Source organism: Pseudomyrmex gracilis, unplaced genomic scaffold, assembly GCF_002006095.1.
Source record: "Pseudomyrmex gracilis isolate BER0280 unplaced genomic scaffold, ASM200609v1 scaffold_23, whole genome shotgun sequence".
Taxonomy (NCBI): Eukaryota; Metazoa; Arthropoda; class Insecta; order Hymenoptera; family Formicidae; genus Pseudomyrmex; species Pseudomyrmex gracilis.
This window is the reverse complement of record NW_018020607.1, coordinates 701,415-725,126: the sequence shown is the minus strand read 5'-3', so window position 1 is coordinate 725,126 and position 23,712 is coordinate 701,415. Positions and strand designations below refer to the sequence as shown.

Sequence of the window (23,712 nt, the reverse complement as noted above, 5' to 3'; positions counted from 1 at the left end):
CTACGTGAGAGTACATACTACGAGAGAACATTCTTCAAACAAAAGACCGTATTTATGTTATGGGATAACGCGCGCGCGTGCGCATCCGAGAGAAAACGCTTTCGTCCTCCTTTTTGTCGGCTGCGATATTCCGGCCGCGCTTCGGCGTGGTGGATCGCGAAGGATTTTATTCGAAAACGCGGCATTCGTCGTATCGATGGAGATATACGTATCGCGTATATCGACATTTGTGAAAATATTTCCGAAACGCGGGATGTCCATCTGGCGTGCGCGCGCGCGCGTGCGAACATCGTTCCGAAAACACCTCCGACCATTTCGAACTCGTTTGTCAGCACTTCGCCCCCGACGAACCCGCTGCGCGCCGTGCTCGATGGATGTATCGATCATCCGAAATGTAAACTTCCGACGCAGAAATATAATTCACACGCTGTAGGTGCTCGTCCCACGCCAGAAACGTGATATTTCAAAATGCATCCTCCCTCGTATAAAAATCGTCCTGTCGCTTATTGTTTTTCGCGCGCGCCTATATAGTATAATAAACGCACGCGCGCGCGCGAGCGAGCGAGTGCGCGTGCCAAATACAAATATTTCCGGCGTACAAAAAAGTAATTACCGGCCGATAAATGCTCGCGTGGCAAATTTGTTATGCAAACGCGGGTTTTTATCGCGCACCTGCGGCGGAGTTACCGTCATCTGTTATTTTCGCTTGTAAAGTCGCGCGCACTTCTATACGACGCGTGTCGTTCGCAATTCTCCATGCGTGCTAGAACGATTAGTAGCACGATTTTTTTTTTTTTTTATTTCCAAGGAAGAATTAGATTTTATCTTGAAGTTTCTTTCCACACCTCAAAACAAAAGAGAAATCAATAAACTACACATTATTCTTTAGAAAATATATATCTTGTATATATTGCTCGTGCGATATGTGATGTGCTAATGCAATGTCGATCTCTGCTAATGGCGTTTGATATGTACGGAAGACACATTTAAAACAAAACAATAAATTGCGACGGTTAGAAGCAGCTTTTTTGCTGTGTAAAAACGTTGAAAACAAAAAATGTCAAAATGATTGAAGATGAAAACCATTTTCTACTGTATTATTTCCAACGAATTTTGCTACATCCATTTGATCGTCGACCGTAACCGGAAACACGATATTCGGACGCGGAATTTGTCAGGCTTTAAACTTGCGCGACCTTGCAACTTTATCATTTGTACGGCCCGGCCTCCGCTTACAGATTGGATAGGCCGGCGAAACGCATTAGCAAAATTGGGAAAGTGCATTTCTACGTGTGCGTTGTGTGCGCAGTGGATCTGTATATTTGTTCAATAACTTTTGATACACTTTTAGAATTTTCTGATAGCGTTTCGATTTACTTTACCGTACTTGTAGCTCTCATAAAAAAATCGCCGCAAAGTATGTTGATATAATATTATTTCACATTTTTACAATTATTGTATGACAGTAAAACAGAATTGAGTAAGTTTATTGTATGACAGTGTTAAAATAGAAAACTACACACGACAGTTCTTTTATATAAAAATATATTTTTTCTCTGTGCCTCTATTAAAAATGATCTAATTATGTTTTTATTACGACGCATCACCCGCATTCAGTAATGAGTCCGAATTTATCGGAAACAATTTGTTACAGTCTGCGTTTTGCCTAGAAAAATGTCATCGCACGTTTCGACCGTGTGCCCGTAAAAATGTGTAAAAAGCTCTTGTAACATGCTCCGTCACGGCATATTTGTTGGCGACGCGAGCACGTTATATTACTTACATCTACACACAGTTTCGCAAGTAACGGGCGCGATATACTCGGCGTAATAAATTACGACGGCCCGGTTATAATTATTATAATGGAGCAGCAGGTGTTACGCTGCGAGTAATTCCCGCGACACGTTTTAAGCAAATGAGCCTCAGGTTCAATTTGTCGACTCGGCGGTCTACAATCGGTCATTAAAGGATGTGAACGTCAACGCGAACGCCCGCGCTGCAAGACGTAACAAAAAAAATACGTTTCAAGTCGCGCCGGGAGAGATTCGCGCAGGTTTTCCGACGTTTTATTCCGTCATTCGCTTCACATGAGCGCGGTAAAATATGTTGTTTTACGTAATAAAAGAATATACGTGACGTTTAATCACATTTGTTTTAGATTATCATCAGTTTTGCGTTAACCTCGCGCCGGTCTACAGACGTATTTTCACTTAGTTGGATTTTTGACTAGTTGCAAAAAACGCAACTAGTTTCTTTCAATTTTAAACCGTGGCAACTACTGCATATTTTTTTTTATGACCGAACTCGCATATTGTTCCGATCAAGAGAACAACTGAAATTATTCACTACAATCGCAGAAGCAATATACACAGATTACGTCGGTGAACAATATGCAAATCAAATTTTTCTTTTTTCTCGTTGCTTGTGCAGAGACACTTGTAAAGTCTCGTTCGTAATAATTAGGGGTTGGCTAACGTTAGGCACGATGTGGGCTCGTTTGAACCCGCGAAACGGCGAGGATAAATTTGGGGTGCGGAACGTAACAAGCGTGGCTAACGAGGTACGGCAGATTTTATGGCCAGATGGAGATGATGCGATATCCGCGATTGATGCTGTACACGGGGTGTGTATGTTCCGCACAAGCAGGGTCTGCTTCTCTCTCTCTCTCTCTTTCTCTCTCTCTCTCTCTCTCTCTCTCTGTCTGCTTCTCTCTCTCTCTCTCTCTCTTTCTCTCTCTCTCTCTCTCTCTCTCTCTTCGCCCCTACGAGACGGATTTGTGTCGTTCTCTTATTATGACGCCACGTGTAAACGTCGACAGAGAGAACCGCAGTATTCAGCGAGTATAAAGACACTGAAACCTAAATTACGATCGGTGGAAATGTAAGGATTTCACGGTAATTACCTCTCGACTTTGATCTTTGTAATCGATGTTTACAGTGTAAACCGCGTATTTTCTCGCTCTTACAGCAAACACGCTACATTTGAAACACATTTTATTTTACAAGCACAACACAGGCGCGCGCTACGTACACGCTATTATTATTTTTATTTCACGCGTATTGTGTCAGTGAACACAACCTGTCACCGCGATAACAGTATATACGTCTTACAAATCATATAATACACATATGAGAGATGTCAAAACTAACGCATAAACATTAAATTCGAAAAATAGTGAGAGGGAAGAGTGGAAAAATAACACGTGACTACGCGTGACTGTACTTTAGTCACGTGTCTTTCAAAACGTGACTAAAATAAAGTCACGTGACAGGGAGGAATGGAAAAACAACACGTAACTGAAGTCACGAGACAGGAAGAAGAAAAAAACAACACACACGTGACTAAAGTCATCTAAAGTTAAGTCACGTGTTGTTTTTCCATTCCTCCCTGTCACATGACTTTAAAAAACGTAAAAATACTTTTGTTTTTTAATGTTTCGTTCTGAAACGATTGAGACTAAAACGAAAGTGATCGGTTTAGTCGTTCTTGAGATATTGCTCCATGAAAATGTTTTCACTTTTCAGTTGCATGAATTTCACGTATAAGAAACACTACCGTGCCTCTTGATTTGTACGACATGAATCGAGAAATACATTCTAGAAACGTTCAATCAGCGTCGAGATAAGTGGCAACAATCAATATCGAGAGAATCGATTGTGATTATTTACATACGCTTTTTCTGGTAGGAATACGATGAGTCGGTGAGTTTAATTTTCAACCCTTCACACGACGGAGAGAGAAAGAGAACACAGTCGAAAAAAACATTTCGACTCGAAAAAAGCGAAATTAAAACACGAATATCCGAATTTGATAGCTCGTTTTTTTTCGCGGATGTGACAACGTAATCATCGTTGACTTTTACTACCTGGAGAAAAAACACGGCTAAGATACGATTCCTTGCGTGGATCGGGAAAAGTTACGATCGCGATGCAGAAAACTGCAGTCAAGCTCCACGCGGAAACAACGATTTGCGGCAGTTTATCTCAGGACGACCGGAGTGACTGCTCGCGAGGCAAATTACTACGGAATTTGCACCGAACAGCGCACTGTAAAGCGCGGCTTTTATCTGTTTAATCTTCTGTAATATCGCTCTTCGATTTGCAAGCTGCAACCAAGTATAGTGCAAAAAAGTCAAAATTTTTTTTCCTTAAACATATAGTCAAATTTCCATAAATTTATTTAAGATGTTGAGGGAATTAAGTTACATTAGTAATTTTTATTTAGTAAAATATTTTTCAATGTTTCGTTCACACGGAAAAGATCGCGAACGGTGAAATTTTAGAAGCGTCACAAATATTGTTCGCGAGTGCTGAAATAATATACGAGACATACAAAAATAGCACAAACGGATAAATTGAATAACATCGTGAAGTTTTCAGAAGTGAGTTATCGCGAATTTTACCGGAAACAGGTTTTTCGCTATTTTAAGAACAAGTGCATTTATTTTTTATGAACTAATGCAATCATAAGAAAATAATTTTTGGATATAAATTTGAAACGGATATTTCCGAAGTTTAAACAGTTCCATGAATGACGATGCCGTTCATCTTGTGTGGGAGAAGTCTCGAAAAACGAATTTTGGGAGACTCTGATTAACCATTAAATAATTAATCATTCTATTTCACTGCTCCGCGAAATTTCACGAATTTATCGGTATTGTCCGGCGTTGTCATTATTTCCGCAGAGAGGACGTGCATGTATTAAAGCAAATACGTTACACGATGGCAGCGACATGCGATACATCGAAAAGTGTATTTTATCAGCAAAATGAATAAGTGTACGACGAAAGTAAATAATTTCACATAAAAACTGCTAATCTATCCAAAATTTTCTTTAAAGTTTCTAAATTATTTCTAATTGTAAAAATATAAAGTTCGAAAAGAATTGAACTTTTCACAACTGCGAGAGAAGTTCATTCTGTGTAACATTCAAACGCTTCCCGACGCGCCTCGCGACGGGAGCTTTGTCACTCGATAGCGACGGAAAATGAAGCGTCATCCCCGCGATTCTCTCGAAATCTACAGTTATCTGCCGGATTCGCCATTGTTACCACGTCACGCGTGGCCGATCCGCGCGTGCATTAAAGTCGCGCAAAACGCCGCCGGCTCTGTCACGTCGATTCGACGAGGGTCGCGGCCTGCTCGAGCGCGATATGTCCATCATCGTCGTCGGGCGTGCAGTCCGACGAATCGGTGGAACTTGTACGTCGTGCGAGAGGGTGGTTGAAGCGCGCGAAAAGTGTCGAAAGGCAAAGGCACGCTCTACAGGATGGGGTGGGGAATGCAACGATGGGAGGGGAAAATGGAAGATCGTTTCGTCGACGTTAATTACCGGATCGTGCCTTTCAAGAGGCAAACTCGTCCGTTCTTTTCGTTCGTGACCATTAATTCCTTCCAACCTCCCCTTCTTCTCATCCTTTTCTCCCTCTTTTCTCTTTCGCTTCACCTATCTATTTATCTATTTGTTCCCGTAACACTTTGCCCAAAAGAACCAGGTCTATAGAGGAGAGAAAGACGAGGGGTAGAACGAAGAGAGAGCACTTATCAGATGCGCGGAGACAAAGGTCGTAGGAACTACGGCTGAATTCCGCGACCGGACATTCTCAAAGGTGCGGGAGATGCTAGTTCGCCCTCCCCGTGGCGCGCCGGCGCTTCTGCAGCGTCAAGCTTCAACTCGGACGCATTTCATTACGTGCCTCTTTGTCCCATATATTCCTCTCGCCACGCTACTTTTGTTGTGCAACGAAATAAGGGCGCGTGATACCGTGACAAAGGAAACGCTCACGTGTATTGCGCGCGAATTGTCCTTCCTTTATTACATCTTTTTTATTTGTCGGTTTCACGTTTTTATTTTATACATATATGTATGTGTGTGCCCTGTGTATTAACACCGTAAATAAGAGGCCACGTTTAATTTCAGCCGCGATAATTAAACCACGTTGTGCAATATGTAAATGAAATTTGTTTTGAATTGAAAACAAAGGCTTAACAAAATTTAGATGATAAAGATACGAAATTTATATAGAAATTTATATTTCATATTTTCCAGGTTTTTAATTAACCGCGAGACTCCTCTGACTCCTCAAACATCTTATTGCTAATATTAGACTGTGAATAAACTAGGATAAAAGTGCAGAATTAAAACCTAATATGCTACTAGAAAAAAATATAAAAATCTTAGAAATAGGGTTTTGAAGACGATTCGACAAAAGTGCAGCGACAAGATACGCGTGACGCGAAAACAGAATATTCGGGAAAAGGAACCGAGTGGAGCGTATGTGGATTAATACCTATCGATTTCTTTCCCAATCCTCTGTAGGTCTCTTTCGGGTCGCGTTTTCGTTTCCCCGATATCGCGCATGATAGATTCGAAACGAATCGCGGTCGGTTCGCGCTGTGTAAACGAACGATTCCAACCGACTGCTATATCAAACGTGAAAGGGCTGACGCGCGCAAAAAAAAAAAGAAAAAAAAGATCGATTAGGAGCGTTTCAGCCGAGTGGAAAATGAGGCTGCATGCATAACGACGAGGAGAGACGGCGCACAATCAGGAGAAATCAGGAGGGTGACTCGACCTTCAACGCGGGCGTTCCAAAGTAATGGAAAGAGGCGCACGTCGCGACCACGATGATAGAAAAACAAGCTAAGTACGGATGACAAACAGCCGGCCATTCGCGAATACGTAGGATTTGCCGCTCGGCTAGTTGCATTCGCTTTTTTTTCCAGTTGCAGTCTCTCTTCTTTCTTTCGTGTGTGTGTGTCCCCGCTCGTACAAAAGAGAGTGTGCAAACTCCGAACCCCGGTGTGTGTACCTAATCGCTCCGCTCGGGGTAGCTCGCGATCAATCATATTTTTTCGGAGACAATGACCGAGTTAAGTAAGTACGTACAAGAGTGTCGGAGGCGAAAGAAAAGCAGAACGACGCCGCATCCAATCTGCCGACGATGTATTTTCCATAGCGGAAAGAAATTTCAGCGCTCGTCTGCCGCGATGAAGGATCGATGTCCTCCTTCTCCTTCTCCCGGAGGAGCGCGAATCGCTTCTCTTTCCTCTTTTCGAACAAGTCACTGCGATATGAAATTTTAATACATCGCGAACGTCGCTTCTCTTTCGTTCTTCAGCTTCGATCGAAACTTTTTCGAGATTGTCGTGCTGTTTCTTTCTTGTCGATTTGTATATTTGGACACACAAAGCTTTAGTTTCTTTTAATATCCAACGTTACTGACGGGCAATAAGAAATTTGATGACAATATTACGAAACTATTGGAAATTTGTCATTTAACGACCTGATATGAAATGCGCCACCAGTCTCGCGTGCCTTTTTTTTCGACGCACCCTGTATACCTTCCCATGAGATCGCCGCGGAATGACTATTGATTCGGCCGAAGGGGTTCGTCCCTCGCTATTCATAGTCTTCAATGTCACGTGTCTCTTCAATTCGGAATCGCGCGCGTGTACGGGTCGGTCTGACGCGCGCGCTCGTCCACGTACGAGCGACTGAAAGGGGACACACGAGTAACCAGTTGGTCTAATCTACATGCGGCACGTTCCGGCGTTTCAATTTGCTTTTGCACGGCGGATTACTTCCTGACGGAGCCACCTTTTGATTTTGACGAACCGATCGTGCCTGAAATGTGCGCGCGCGCGTGGCGCTCATGAAGCTGTCCGAATTTTCGAGTCGTCTGAACGAATTCATTACAAGCGCGGAGTCATCGTCTCGAGAGAAGAAATCAGGGAGGAAGAATTGATTAAAAACTAACTTGTATAATTGAAAAAAATACATTCTAGTGAATCGCAAAATACGTAGTGAGATTAGTGAGAATTATCGCGCGATAGCTTATTTATAAAAGTTCATCGGATATGTATTTCATAAATTCCGATAAATCCATCGAAAGGCTGAGCAACGGATTAAAAAAATATATATGTGTAAAACCGCGCGCTAGTTGCATTTAGTCCCGTTTATAAATTTTTAACCGGTCAATTTTAACCGGCTCGTTAATTTTGGAAAATTTCCAATGTCCGAAACACGCCCGTTAAAAGCCGAGCTTCGCTTCTGGGAGGTACGAGAGAAATTAAATTGTCCATACAACGCGCGTATCATATATTGTATTTTCTGGCCACGGGGTGAGATGCAGCTGGGCAGGTGAGGGATGAACGGGGATTCGGGGTGGCTTGCACTCGTGAGTGCAAGCGGGTCGTCTTGTACGTTGCCCGACAAACGTTCCGGTATCGTTTTCACCCCGGGGTGCCGGTAAATCTCGTCGCCGTAAACACACCGAGCAAGCTTCAAGCATGCACGGCGCGCATAAATTGGGGACGTCGCTCGGCAGATCAGCCGCGACGATAACCTCTCGACAGGCTGTCCCACGTCCACGAGACTATTTGCATATATTTGCGAAAAATTATGACGCGCGGGAACGACCACTCGGCACTTTTTACTTTGTCGCTAAAATTGTGTGCACTGACACACACACACACACGCGCGCGCAAAAATGCAAATATTGCGTCGATATTTTTGGACTTTTGCTGCGGAAAATATATATAAATCTCACACCGTAATTTAATAAGTAAGAGAAGACAATTGTTTGCTTTTATACAAACAGCTCATGCGAAAAAAAAGAGAAAAAGAAGTCGGACTGATTGATTTGCAAGTCTGACGGTGACGTCGGCAATAATTTTATGTCTGGAAATTCTAACATTTTCTTTTTCTCTCCCAGCGGAAAGTGCGCGTAAAACGGCTTATCGATCGCGATACGATTTCCGGCTTCCTGGCGTAGACGACATCCGGATCCGTAGTTTTCTTCGTCTTCCGGCAGCGCTAACGCGCTCGGTAACTCGCGATCTTTCGTACCTCACATGCTCAAAGAATCTGCTGTCTCGGCGATAATATAAAACGTTGTGTTAAGAGTTTCAGAGTATTTTTTCGTATTCCGCACATTTTTCTCCGTGTAACACGGCGTCGGAGACATATTACGATGGAAAAGTTATTGCGCGTTTATTTCGTTAAAAAAAAAATAAATAAATAAATAAAATGTCGAAATGAAACAAAAAAAATTGATATGTATTTATAACTTCAATTTCAATACACGCGCGTAAATATGAGAAGAGCATCAATTTTGCACATCTGTCTGTGTCACTGCAAACAGTGATGGAACGAAAACTGGCAATAAGTAAAAACGAAATTCTAATTTTCGTTTTTAGGGAAACATTGACAGAGAAAACACAAAAAACAAAACATACAAGCAAATAAAAAAACAGCTAACAATGAACGAATAAACAAAGTAATTTCCACCGTTTCGGAAAAAAATATAGAAATAAACGGTTTTATTTGCAAAATCGCGCGCCGACGTCCGATTGTTCTGACGCGCGGGTGCGCAATTACGTGAGTGTAATTACGAGAGCGCGCAATAAATGGAAACTATAATAGCGAGAGAAGCGCGGTGGTAATACCCGCCGCGATATCCTAGCCCGGAGCATTTGACGGGGGTGTTGTGACGTTCAATGGGAGATTCAACCGGCGGGAAGCTCTCGCACGCAACGGTCGATATGCAGTCGTCTCTTCCGTGGTCGCGGAAGGAACCAATCAGGCGAGCGGAGAGATAAGTCTTTCCGATAATGGAGCCGAACGAACGAACAAACGTCGCGCTATTCCCCGTGCCGGTGTATTACGGGAAAAGGAGCCTCGAGTGTGCGGCAAGTGACGTCCTACCGCATCAGGATCAGTACGTCCAACCAGGCATACGGAAAAGCCAGTAAAACCCCCCCAAAGATAACAAATGCAACGTTGTTTGCCGCGCTGGTTTCTAATGGAGCAAGCTTACGGCGTCTCTCCGAGGAAATTTCTTTGACACACCGCCGATGGTCGAGGATCTTCCCGTCGTCTTCTGGTGATTGTCGAAGAAACGGATTGTCGCGAGAACGCGTTATCGTCGTCGCAAATCCGCAATGCGAGTAAAAAAACCCCATTGTGGAAAAAAATCACACTGAAGAAACTGCGATAAAACTTGCCTGTTTTGACTTAATAATGGTCAAAAACTTAGAAATTTTAATAAACAATAAATCGCCTTGTATATTCGCGAGACGATGATGAGAGGAAAAAAAATAACCGAACGACGACGAGATTAAGATTAATCGGTAGAAACTAGCGAGAGAATTGATGAGTCTGAGGAACGGGAAAGCCGATAATTATGAATTTTATTTCAATCCATCTCTTCTCTACATTTTGCGTCGATCGATTTTAATGGCTTTTCTTATTGGACACTTCGTTACAATTTCTATCGGCGGGCAGTCGCCCAATTATTACGAATGAACGACAATTAACTGTCCAGCGGAGTTACACGACGGGTGCTTAATGAAGAATTAAATTTTCTTATCGCGTGTCCTCCTCTCTTAATTCTCTCCCCTTTCGTATTGCGATTTCGAGTCTTAATCACGACTGGCGAAATTTTTTTTCGAGAAAGTTCAGCCGAGGAGGTTGATCTGTCCTCGTTAGCGGACACGAGAACGAGAACTCGGTATCGATGAAAACGACGAAAAGTAGACAGAGGAAAGTTCGAAGATGAAGAAGTCGACCCGCGCCGCGGCAGCAGAATAATAAAGAGTTTCTTGCGTCTCTCGCGATACACTGCGGAGAATTGCGGTATCATCTAAATGGAGAGCGAGCTCGTAGCGTTAGACGTTGCTCTCCATAAAGAGTCGTGCTTCTCCAATTCCGATATAAGCTAAATGTCCCAATGGTTTATTAAAAAATAATTATTAGAAATAAAGAAAAATTATTAGATATGTGCAAATATTAAACGTAACAATTCACAGACACAATTTATTTGATATTGAACTTAATTGATCTCGGTAGTACTTAGAACCAATATTGTAATAATTTTCTAACACAATTATATAAATAACTCGTAATAAACCCCATATCGGCAGTCTACTATTTCTTCCGTTTTCTTTCTCCGGTTCGCAATATGACGAGGGATTTAGTAAGTAAGCATCTTAAGCATAGTCACCATAAATATACCATAAACTAGTGAAAGAAAATCCGTGCAGCGTACGTGATTGAGCATTCTCTTTGTTAGCTTTACCGAGAAACTTCTATATTTCGAAATATTTTGAGAATGAAACGGGTTAAAATAGACTTTAAATGACTTGAAAGGGAGAGATAATAAACGAGAGAACTATCAGAGAAAGTTTGATGCAATTATAAGCGAAGCCAAGTAGATCTATCGCGAAAAGTTTATAGATATCCATCCGGTGCGCACCGAGAGAGGGAAAGAGAGAGTCCAAGTCCTAATTAATTTTTATTAAACGCCGCAGCGGTCCAAAGTTTTTTAAGTACTTCTTAGCGGCGGAGACAGTCCGTCCCCTTGCGAAAGACGGGATGTTGTGGAAAGTTTTCCTAAGAATAGCAGTTATGAAATCTTTATTGCGTACTTGTTCGTAATTTAATATAGCCTTTAATGTACTTGGGCGCGTCCCATAAAACAAGGTAAATTCTCTGTCAAGAAAACGGCGAAATCCGATAGCAAATCTACACAATTACAAAAACATCTTTATCTAGATCGCCACGGTTAATACCAATATTCGTCACTCGTCTTTGACGAAATTACTCTGCTGCGCGAGTTCGACAGATATATTTCCTAACGAGGAACTTCTTTCTCGCAAGTGGCGTCTCGCTAAAATATCTCTCGTTACTTCTTATCTGATTACTTTCCTTTGTCATCATCGATCAATATACAATTATTGATTCTCGTGACCTATATTATATCTGAATCGCGTTGCGCACGTTCGTGACGGCGCATTTATAAAGACCGCGTGTCTCGATAATCCTCGGGAACTTGGACGCGACAAACCGATGTGAATATAAAATTAGACAAAGTTGATTTAAGCGCAACGCTTGATCACTATTTAATGTGAAATAGAACGACATCCGAGGTTCTTTCGTGCGGTGTTAAATTTTCCGCAATCAATACTCGTGCGCGCTCTTCGGAAAATCGATGATAGGAACGGGGAGGAGGTGGGATATAAATTATCGTTAATAAACCCGCAAATATCCCGCGAGGGAGCAACGCGTTTCGTGGAAGTTTCCGTCTTGAAACGTCACGAACCACTAGTTGACTCGTATTGACTCTTATCATTCCTCTCGCGTGCCCGCGAGACAAGACAAATTCCCGGATCTTCAAACGTGTCGTTCCAGATCTCGTACTCGTTCACGTCGACCATTAGAGAAAACTGAATCCACGCTTGTTACTCAAGATATTGAGTTTCACGATACGCCCGTTATCTCAACTCTTCCAATCCTGTTTCCCAGCCGGCTTCGAACCTGCCTCGCTCGCTCACAGTACTTTGGCTTCGTTAAAAGGTAACGCACCGACAATACAGAAGTCCTTCCAATCCTCTAATTTCTTCAAGTCTCCGTACGAGCGCATTGCAAAAAATGAAAAACTATCTTCGATTTGTTGTTACAGCGCTATAATCCACTATTAATTTTGTTGCACGAGAGCGTTTTTGCAATATAAAAATTCTTTGCCGTAAAATAAACAGCGTTTTTTCGTCAAATATTTATTATACATATTTTATTCCGCAGAAAATGTCATTACATGCAGAATATAGAGCGAATAGTTATAGCTACTATTTATCAATTTTTTATTTACTTTCGTACAGTGAAAAATGTGTAAATGTCGAATATTTCTTCATAGAAGATTAACACATGTATTTTCTGAAATGATAATATATTAATAGATACGTTCTTTTTTTTATCATAAGATCAAATTATTTCACACGGAGAGACGATTTTTCGTCACTCCCTCTAATTTCCGAATCACAAACGTGAATTACGAGATAGGATAATTCGATCGAATAATCTTGCCCGATATCGTGTCGACGTTTTAAGGGACTGGCAACCCCGAGGTTACCTCTCGGGGCGAGGTGCGCGAGGACGTAGCCGGATTTGCTCTCGGGAAGAAACTTTCAACTCGTGAAATCCCGGTGCGGTTATGAGGAGCGTCTTATCTGCCGACGAAACTACCGTCACCCGGTTAGGAAAAGTTATACCGAAAGTTCCCCGCTCTTAGCCTAAAAAGACGTCGTGCCCTCTTTCTCCTCCACTCCTCAAAAGAAAAAGCGACCGAAGAGTTTCGGTCGGCGGAGGTTACGAGCGGAATAACGAAGGACGGAACAATCCTTTCACAGAACAGCGCCCGTTTCAAAGCGGAAACTACGGATGATGCATGCCTCTCTTCGCTGTTTGCAGTCGCGAGTGAAAACTGCGCGCGGAATCTGTGCGACGTCTTGTATAAATAGTTTGCGTAAAGATTTTCGCGCGAGGATTTAACGTAACATCATGAGATTAGATTAAAAATGCGAGAGACTTTATTGCGCTTTTTGTATTTTATATAATGCGGAAAGAACAATCCCCCCGGCGAGTTGTATCGCGTTCAGCTTTTGCAGCAATTTGTCACCGCAATTCATCGGCACAAATCTCATCAGGAACTATGATCTAATTCGCGATGCATCGTGTGCATCGCGCGCGCGCTCTACTTCCCTCTCTTTGATATTATGCAATTAAAGCGCGCGAGCAAGAGATACGGATATAAATTAATTATATACAGAGTAAATGGTAAGCGTGGCTCATAGGGAACGCGAACCCAACTTTAAAACAATTAACCGCGAGTTGTCTTGCGCGCGAGAGACGAGAAACCTCGCGCTGTGAGTAAACATCGAGATGCGATAAATTAAAAAAAACAAACAAACAAAAAAACAATTTTACACAAGAAAAAACAAAAATGCTTTTTGCACACAAATGTTTCATTATTTGACTCGCAATGTTCCGTGTCGTATCGATGTCGTATTTTCTTTTTCCAATGTTTCTTTAAAACTTCGAAAATCCACACACGTCAGAATTAACTGTAATCGCTGTAACATCTGACAAGGGTTTGATTACAGTCCAACTCGCTCACGTTGCGGCTTCTACTGCTCGACAAGCAGGCGTTAGAGTTTGGTTCGTCGAGTTCAGGTCAGTCGGGGCGTTAAGTCAGAGGCTAAGTCTTCTCCGAGTGTCTGGCTGATATGATAACCAGCGTCAGCCAATTTGGATCGCGCCCCGCCGGTTTTAAGCGGCAGGCAAAACTTCTCTAATATATATAGTACATATCATTTAGTTCCAAAACTTGCAACATAGAATTATATTCCTCTCTCCTCTTTCTCTCTCTCTCTCTCTCTCTCTCTCTCTATATATATATATATATATATATCTCCCTCTTCTATGTGTATAATTAATTAGATGAAGTGATTATAGGTTTGTAGTTTTGTAATCTATCTATTCCACAATATCTATAAATAATTGATTCTGGGAGATTAATAACGCGCAACTGAATTGACAACATCACTTGTAATTAGTATCAGAAAATTATAATTTTATCTCCGTTACGTATTCCGTTGCAAAATATGTATAATTGCTCGCAATGTTTCTCTCTGATGTTGATCGACGATGATTTGTAAAAATTGGATTGTAAATCACTTGGAACAATTTTCATCAAAAATGTAGAAAAAAAGAAGACAAATTACACTCAAAACGATATCAAAAGTTGGAATACTCACATTACACTTGGACGCCGAGGTACGTCGGAAATGACGGGGCGCCAAACTCTGTACAAATGGAAAGTATAAAATAATAAAAGAAAAGCGAGACGCGCGGCGAAGAAGCTCGCGGTAGTCGCGCAAAGTGTTTCGTCAGTTATAGAGGTCGAAGTTCGTTACCGGACGCGTCACGGAAATGGCGAAACCTTGTCAGTCAACCCTCGCAGAAACACTTCGCAAGGGTGACAGAGAGAGAGAGAGAGAGAGAGAGAGAAAAGGAAAAACAAGGAGGGTGAGAGAAACACGGTGCGAGGGAAGGAGAAATTGCGCCAATATAAACCTCCAAGTCGTCCGCGTCTCCGTCCGAGCGAATTAAATTAAGTCTAGCGGGACTCGGGCAATTTCCGCAATTTTTCTAGCTCGCCTCAATTTGGCCCGCAACCGATTTGTAAGGCTTCGGCATCATTCACCTTTCTCCTCGCGTTTCTTCTAGTGTTACGGCGCGCTTAAATTTACGTGCTACTTGCACAGACAAATCGATCGCGTAAAATCGAACAACGACGCGACAATATGCAACTTTTGAACTGTAAGTGCACTCGATATTTCAGTTAGAAAAAAGCGTCACAAATATTTCAAGGTAAATCGTCTCAATGATCAGCGTGTACCAAGGGCTTATTATTTTGCGATCATGACGCAGGCACGTGAAGACGAGGTACATTGCAATTACTATGATGTGTTTCGAAAAGGCTTCGCACAGATATAATGTTACTTCGAGAGTAATTATTTACTTTTATGAGTTGATGAAGAAACTTTCGCGCTCCGCGAAAGCGTCGTAAATTGTTATTTAAGCAAGTTCGCAGGCGAGTTATAGCGAGCTGTCTGATCCAACGTCTGAAGCTATCGTGTTTCCAACTGAGCCAAACACGCGTTCCTCAGGCCGTAAGAAAGTTTTCGGGCTTCACGAGCAAGCGCGACGGGGATGTTGGAAACTGGATCGATTATACGAAAACTTGGATAATGCGTTTTTAGCCATCCGATGGTCGCGATTAAGGCGCTCTGCTTTTCGATCGGTAACGAGGCGAGTGAAATTTGAAACCAAACCCTCTCGAAGCGAGGTGGAAACCTGAGAGTTTTCCGCCTCGCCGTCTTGGCAGACGAACTTCGTTCCCGTGTTACGACGGAACTTTTGCAATTTCCAATTGATCGATAACGCCGGCGTCAACGTTGCAAGATGCGAGAACGAATTTTGTGTAACTCTTTTTCTTTTTTTTATTCTATGCGCATTCACGCACGAATAATCGCGTTGCCGATACAATACCCAGACAAGCGCCAAATGGCTTGACCATAATAAAAATTAAATGTTAAAAATTAATTATAACAAGCTTATATGTGTAAAATTAGAAACTTATTTCCTGCATTTTTCACGTAACACACAGAAATAACAACAGCGCAATAACAACAAATTGCGGAATACAGTTTCCACGTGTCATTAACAGACTCGTAACTTGTAGCCACTTGTAATAACGTCGTGAGGCGCAGCGCGAGTTCATTACAAAAATTGTCACGATGAAGAAATTGCGGAAGACGGAGGGATAGAGAAGTCCTCCTATTACAGACAGCGACTTCCTGTTTTCTTCTGGAAGACGAAGACGTCTTTCGAGAAAGACGCGCGTTCTACGCAGGGAAGCTTCCTCTTTCTCTCCGCTCTCGCTCGTCTCTTCTCATTGGCTTCTTACGAACGGGAAAGTTTCGCAATGGCCGTTCCAGGACCGATCGAGGGAATCAGCCAGTCTGATGCAAACGCGGCGAAGAGGAAACACGCGGCTTTTCTCTCTCGCCTCGTTCTCGAGGGAGTATTTAATTTCCGGAGCGCGCGAGCGAGCGAGAGACGCCGTCACTCTCGCGAACAATGCGTGTCTCCGATGGACAGATAGTATCCGAGCCTCCGGTATTCTGCTTTCTCTTCTCACTTCGCATTACGCTTAACCGCTCTAATTATAGACAGCAAATGGGTGGGCACAGATATCACTCCGGTCTCTCGGGGAAATACATCCTACTTATCGATTGTTCGAGTCGGCGAAACCGGAACGTTCCTCCGAGAAAAACGGTCCTCCGATGAGAAAAACAATAAAATACGCGGGGCAAGAGAAAAATTCAACGCGCGCGTAGAATATTGAAGAATTAAAGACAAGGTTTTTCTTTAAAAATAAAACCAAATTGTTAAAAGCTACTTTTAAATATTTCGGTACTGATCGAAAAAGAAAATAACTTTGTTTCAAAGAATCAATGACATTCTCATGAAAATACAACTGAGCGCATTTGTGTAATTGAATTTTGAAATGTGCGCAACACGAGTGCAAATATGTCGTTAATTCACGAGCAATAAATGCAGTCTGGCTTTTAACGGAAATTTATTCCGCTTAATTTTCTATCAGGTAAAAATAAGCACATTGCGGCGAAAACATTGCATTAGCAGTAAAGAGACACTGCGTTTTTCGCAAAAGGGGAACCGAGCGTGCAATTCGTTGGATAACAGTCTTCGCGGTTCGCAGAATGGTTGCCTCGCTCGTAAATACATCCGGCCCGGCTCGTTGTCGGGTAGAGGAAATATCAGGATCCCGCGTGAAGTAATATTTCGTGAAATCTACGAGCGCGGCGAGGAAGAGCGAGGTCGCTCCTCGTTCTCGCTACGATATCTGTGAAAACTTTCCAATTTCCCGACAATAACACAAAAGCGTGGGTCGATATATCGTTTTTCTCTGAGATAGGCGAGAACGATTTTCTGCAGAAAACGACTGTCCTTTCACGCATGTGCAGTCTATACGTGACTTCCCACCTACTTTTTCTCGGACAATTGTGCTTGTTTAGCAACTCTGTGTACTTCTACAATTTTGTTGACTTTAAACGTGATAGAGTAAAGTCCTTCTTCTTCCCAATAAACTTTTGATAATCTGATCTACGCTACAAAAAAAAACAAAAACCGCAGAATTGCATTTGTTGTCCGGAAGACGTGTAATTCGGCGCGCATTTTCGCGATTTCTCCGGTTTTTATCAGCGACAAACAGGCCGAGCGCTTTATGACAGGCGATAATTTATTAAACGGCGTCCGAATAATAAGCAAGTCCTCGCCGCGGACGGCATCCTTCAGGCTCTTCAAACTCAAGAGGCCATGCTGTCCCACTCGACGCGCTCCGCCACCCTCCCGAAGCAGATTTTTATCGCCGTCACTTCCACGTCGCGCTTCGGCAACGGCCCTTTTGTATTCCCCAACCGAGAAAAGTAATCGAGTGGACACTCGAGGGGCCGTCGTCGTATCGGTCCCGATCGACGACGATCTCACGTAGGCGTGCGGAACGCGATTTAAATGCAAATTTCGTCTGCTGCTTGCGCAGTCCTCGCAAAACACTTTCGAACTCTCGCCTCGTTCCTCGCCTCTTGATTACGCCAAGTTTTGATAGAGTCTTGTAAATTTCTCTCTCGCTCTCTCTCTCTCTCTCTCTCTCTCCTTCGAGTAGTGCGACTCGGATTTTAATCGCGACTTCTCCCTTCCGATGTTCTCTTTCCCGATCGCGATGTCGATCATTTGTTCCCGCGCCGGGCGGGATCTATTTTTTTTTCTCGACGTGACATCAGATCGGCAGATCGCTAATCGCGCACGTATCGCGACTTTGAATAAAATCTTACTCTCTTTTCTTCCCGTCACGCTTTTTCGAAGCGATAATAAATTTCCTGTTTAGTTACTAAGCTCGGCTTTGTTGTCTCGGAAAACAAAAAGACGTTTGCACAAGTCCGCTGGACATTTTCCGATTACCATTTATCTTTGTTCTGCAAATTGATAGTTTACGTATTCTACGCGCACCAAGCCCGTTGGAATTGTTTAGCGTCGGTGCTGAAGTCGTAATCGCGTTTTCGTGTTCACGGATTCACAAGCGAGTGGACGAGAGTAGATATCCTACGTGTGGAAAGCGAATTCTTTGGCGGCGAATGTAGATTTAACTGCGCACGCAAGGATTTCATCCCGGCGCGCGATCAGGCGAAGTAACGTCGACGACGACGACTTTACGTATTCCATCCACGGCGCGAACGACGACGCGTCAGGACGACGGGCGTCGACGAGATAGCGGGGGAGAAGACGGCGGAGAAAGAGAGATTTCAATGGCAAGCAAATAGCACGCGGCCAATGGGCTTTCCCTTTGATTAAATGTAAATTGTGCGGGGAATGCGATTAGTACTCCCGGCACTTCGCTCCCGGGTCTTCAATCGTCGTTTCCGCGCCACGTTTCGCCTCTACGCGCGGATAGGTTTCTCTCGCGGCATTTTCCGAAATCAGAAGAAGAAAGATCAAAGTGGTGCGGTCGGGGCGCGTTTGCGCGCCGAAAGAGCGCCTTTGCCGCGCTCGCGGTTGATTTCGTTTCACCGAAAAACTTGACTCACGACCGCACGCCGGAAAAACCTATCTATCATTTAAGAGAGCGCGATCGCTCGCGATTGGAAATAAATATATCCCCAGCGAAAACGATTTGCCGTCTCAAATAAAATATAATCTGATTTCAAGATAATTTAATTTTACATCGTCTCATTCGCGACGAGATCGATCCCGTTTTATCGGCAAAATTCGCCTGTCACCGCTATCAAATTCTGTAATTTGCATTTCGATAATGCGTTCGAACTTAGCCTCTTCCGAGGAAGATGAGAATAAAGTCGCGAAGCGACGAAGCACTTCATGCGTGTAGTTACTCGGCGTAGTTACAACAGTGCTCGAGTGTTGAAACCAAGTGTTTAAAAATTAAAACCTCGAGTTTTTAACCATATTGCAGCGTCGATCCATTGCTAAAAGATCGACGACGGATTGAGATTCATAACACTTGAGTGCGCGCGTCGAGCGCCCGTGAAAACGCGAGCAAAGTAATATGAGAAATGGAAGCTTAATCAAAGCGGGTGATCAGATTTACGCTTTTTTTTAATGCCATCTTCTCTCGGCTCGCGAGTACTCGACTCGCGCGCGGGTAGACAGTTATAAAGCGCTCGGTGGGATATGTAAAGACTGCAGCACGTGTGAAAACTGGAGGAGCGTAAAAAAAAAAAGAGATGAGACGACGGCAGCCAAAAGATCCGCATACGCTTTCGGTTATCTCGGATTTTCCGTTCGTTCCCGTGTCGACATTTCACGTCCTCTCTCTTTCCGCCCGAAGCGACGCGAATCTGTCCGATAAAAACAGCGGACGGACCATTAGCTAATCCTCTGGAGGGTAAAACAGTGCCCGCGGGGGCGAGAAGGGAGGAAGGGACGTGATGGAGCAGCGAAGAGGTGAGGTGGTGGTACGGAAAAGGGCGTTCGGGATAGGGTTGCCACCGGGGAGATTTCTGGGTGTGCAATTGATTGGCGCACCGACGACGCCAACGCGCTCAGCCAACGTCGGCGTCGGGTTGATTAGAATGGAGCAACACGGAATCCCTCTCTAACCGCCTAATGGCACGCCGCAACCTGTGTTTACTGTGATCTCGGACTTCGCTGTATGCAGCTCGCGATTTGCCATCTGCAATGCCAATGAAACGGATCGGTCGCGCGTAGCTCTGTAGAGCGCGAGTGGGCTCGGATGGGAATTCCCGGATGACAATCGCGCGCGAATAGCGCGCAGTTTCAAGGAGTTTGCACTGCCGAAGACGCGGAGAGGCGTTTTTGACGTTGATCGAACGTCAGAGTGTCCGGATGGGTCATAACAGCCCGGATCGCTCAATTCTCTCTCTCTCTCTCTCTCTCTCTCTCTCTCGCGTGGCTTTTTTCAGCGTGTAAACGTTACATTCCCGACTGTAAATGCACGCGGCACGTAGATATGGCGCAGCGTCACCAAAGTGAGGTGTTGACACTTGTGAAATGGCACTACCGCGCCAACCATTTCACTATGTGGCGAATCGTGTTACATACCTAATATTTCATTTGTCGTGTTTTTTTTCAAACTTGTCAAACTGTCGTTTATCCACTTGTCTTTGAACTCTATCTTCACTCGAGTGTATTTTTATTCACCGATTAATAAATTATTAACCGATATACTGCAAAAGTATTATATTTGCGATTTAATGTATTTGAATAATGCCTGACACATTTCTTGAAATAACGTTCGCCGTCTTGACAAAAAATTGATGTGTTTAATTATTTGGTTAACTGAAAAGCATATTCTATAATAATACATAAACTTTTGCTATACATAAGTAAACTAGATTTTGTAATGCGAGGCAAAGATCTAGTTGTAACTGTATTGCATTAACAAAGAGAAAATGATTGTCGGACAATCTATTATTTGCGATCAAGTTTCGCATTTAGCCGAACGAAAAGTGGACATTACGTTTTACATTCTTTATCCCCATCGAACAGATAACAGAGCTAACTCACCTGACAGATTAATAAATCCGCGGGGAAGAGAAATAATTTATTAAACTGAATTATACATAAATCCATCCGTTACCCCGTTCGTGTCACTTCTTTCGGAAAATTGGTTAACTTTGTTTCCCCTATCGCGCGCATGAGTATTTAATATTACATTCGACAAAAATTAAATATGTATACGATTTGACTGCACATCCGCCGCTTATGCATATGCACAAATCTAATTACTTTCGCGATGTTGGAAATACCAAGAATATAAATAAAACATGACGTTTCCAGATGAAAAATAAATTTTAGATACGCTCTTCAATTTAATTACCAATAGTTAAACCCACACTTATATACAAGTTACATAAGTTATGCGAATTAAATTAATGAAAAAGATAGAAAACTTCTTTTTTAAATAAAAGAACCTCATTCCGAGAAGATTTCTTAGAATTGCTCAATGCAATCTCATAGAAATCTTATAATTTACATTGTAATTCAAGAAGAAAAAGAGAAGAGAAGAGAGAAAGAGAGAGAGAAACGCGCAATCAAACGTTAAGGATAATTTCGAGGAACCTCATCGTTCTCAAGCTACGTCGCAATAATACGAGCACCGGCGCAACTATTACAGGGGACTGAGAAGAGGCTTGACATAAGACCGTAGACACAAATCGAGCCCGCTTTTCGCTCTCGAGACTCCGGTTTCTGTGCCGGGGTCTTCAGAACAAGGGTCTAAAAGGTTAGGCTGTCCTCAGCTGCCGTCGAAGACAAGAACGCAGACATTAAATGGAATTATCGAGCTCTGCGTCTTCCCGCGCCGTCCGACCTTCGATCACTTTCTCGTCGAGGCAAACATCATCCTCCCTCCCGACTGTCGTCGTCATCCACCACCCTCGAAACCGTCGAGGCAAACATCATCCCGGGACTCAATCTCAATAACAATTATTTCCGTTATTAGAAATTTAATAAAGGATCTCGCGAGGGCACGACCGCCACCGTTCCTCTTTGACGACGGAATCGCCTCAATAACCGCTTTCGCTCTCTATAATGCCGTTCAACGCGAAGAAGTTGCCTCTTTCCTGTGTGAGGATCGCGCGAGGGAGTTACAAAGAGAGCGCGGATCGCTCGCCGGGCAGAATCTCGTCAGCGTAGCAGGTGAACGAATTGAGAGGACTCGCCAACAGTCAAGAGCCAACGAAGATGCAAATGAGGCGGGAATGACGGGAAAAGGGTAACGCGCTTTCAAAAGGTCGGACGAACCGGCGAAGGAAGACGGAGGGAACGCTAACAAAGAAAGGTACATTCAAGAAGAAGGACTATATTGCCGTCCATCGGCGGGATCACGAGATTCCGGAAATCAAGAGACTGTTTACCGGGCGCCGGGCGGAATTGGAGATCGTGGAAACGGAGCTGCATGGAGATTAGGGCGACCGAGCGTGGAGTGAGTCAAGAAAATCTTGAGATTATCGTTCGAGTGGCCGGGAAATTGCAACGGGAAAAAGAGGAGGGAGGTGCTTTAACGTTCCGCTTCAATCGCGAGCGCTCGTAAATTCGGTCGAGACGTCAGGTGAGTAACAGAATTGAAAAAAGAACCCGCAAAAATGCGCGGAGGTTTGTGGCGCGCTTCGAGGAAAAATAGGTGACGGGGAGTTGAAGGAATCGACTCGCCCGACAAAAGCGACTAAGGGATGCAAATGAGACAGCGAAGAACGTGAAAAGGGTGAGTTATGCATGACGGTGCGGGAGAAGAGAAGGACGTGTAAATTTGCAAGAGAGGGAACGAAGGGAAAGACGGAAAGGCGCTATATGCGATATATAGCGAACAGGAGGCGTAAAGTGGAATAAAGAGAAAGAAAGATGAGGAAAATGAGGAGAGACGAGAGCGCGCGCGGGAAGAACGAAGAACGTCTTAAGAAAACGCGACATCGTTTCTTCCTTCCGGTTCCTCGGGAGCAGAGACGACGAAGAGATCGACTCGCGCGGGGCGTAAGTGAAAAGCGTCGATGGATTCATCTGTATTCCATGGGGCGGATATCCGGAGATTATCTCCGCATTGCGGGATTAGACGAGCATGACTTTTACTCGCCGCGGATTTATCTCGATTCTTCTTCTTTCTACAGTATTTTTAAACAAATGCACGAAAATAATTTTTCTATACTCGTCGCCGCCGAGATTTGCAGCAATATGAATATAAAAAATCGACTTATACCAAATACTGAAAAAATAAAAATGTTTGCGTCATTAAATTTTCAACAACAATGGCTGTAAAGTAATACGTGTATTAAAGTCACGCGAGCAATACAAGCGCAATTATAAATCTGATTCGGATCGTGTGCTGGCGAATTGACTCGCTTCTTCTGCCACCGAACAGAAACTTGTAGCATTATATCGGCAAGAAGGGAGGATGATAGTGGGTCGAAGTCCAGCTTCGAGCGAGAGGAAGAGTGTACCTTTGAGGATGGATAGTCCTCTTAATTTTTCCAATAATGGCTTCGCCATATACAGCTACGGTCGACTGTTTATCAAGACTACGACACATAGGCCGCAAGTCTATCTACACGAGCTTCTTGCACGAACGCTCGTAAGGCCATATTGAAGGTGGTGGAAAAGTACAAAAAAAAGAAACAAAAGAAAAAGAAGAAGAAACTAATAATTCGAGAGCAGTTTTTTCGACGCTGTGATGGGTTCTTACCTCGATATTACTCGATGGCTGCCATATGTACGAAGTTATCGTTTTTCTTTTTGGTTGCAAGACAATTGTAAGTGTAA

At 43.3% G+C, this 23,712-nt stretch overlaps 1 protein-coding gene across 18 annotated transcripts in view; it reads right to left on the bottom strand.

The window, feature by feature from the left end:
• The window catches only part of LOC109852009 (CUGBP Elav-like family member 1), a 406,212-nt gene that overhangs the window by 313,286 nt on the left and 69,214 nt on the right, over positions 1-23,712 (bottom strand). The window contains exon 1 of one of the 18 annotated variants that reach the window (XM_020422732.1): positions 14,595-14,615. The exons of the other annotated variants lie outside the window; for them this stretch is intronic. The gene's annotated coding sequence lies outside the window, so the exon portion shown is untranslated. Of the gene's footprint in view, positions 1-14,594; positions 14,616-23,712 lie in introns of those variants that run through there. 18 annotated transcript variants of the gene reach the window in all.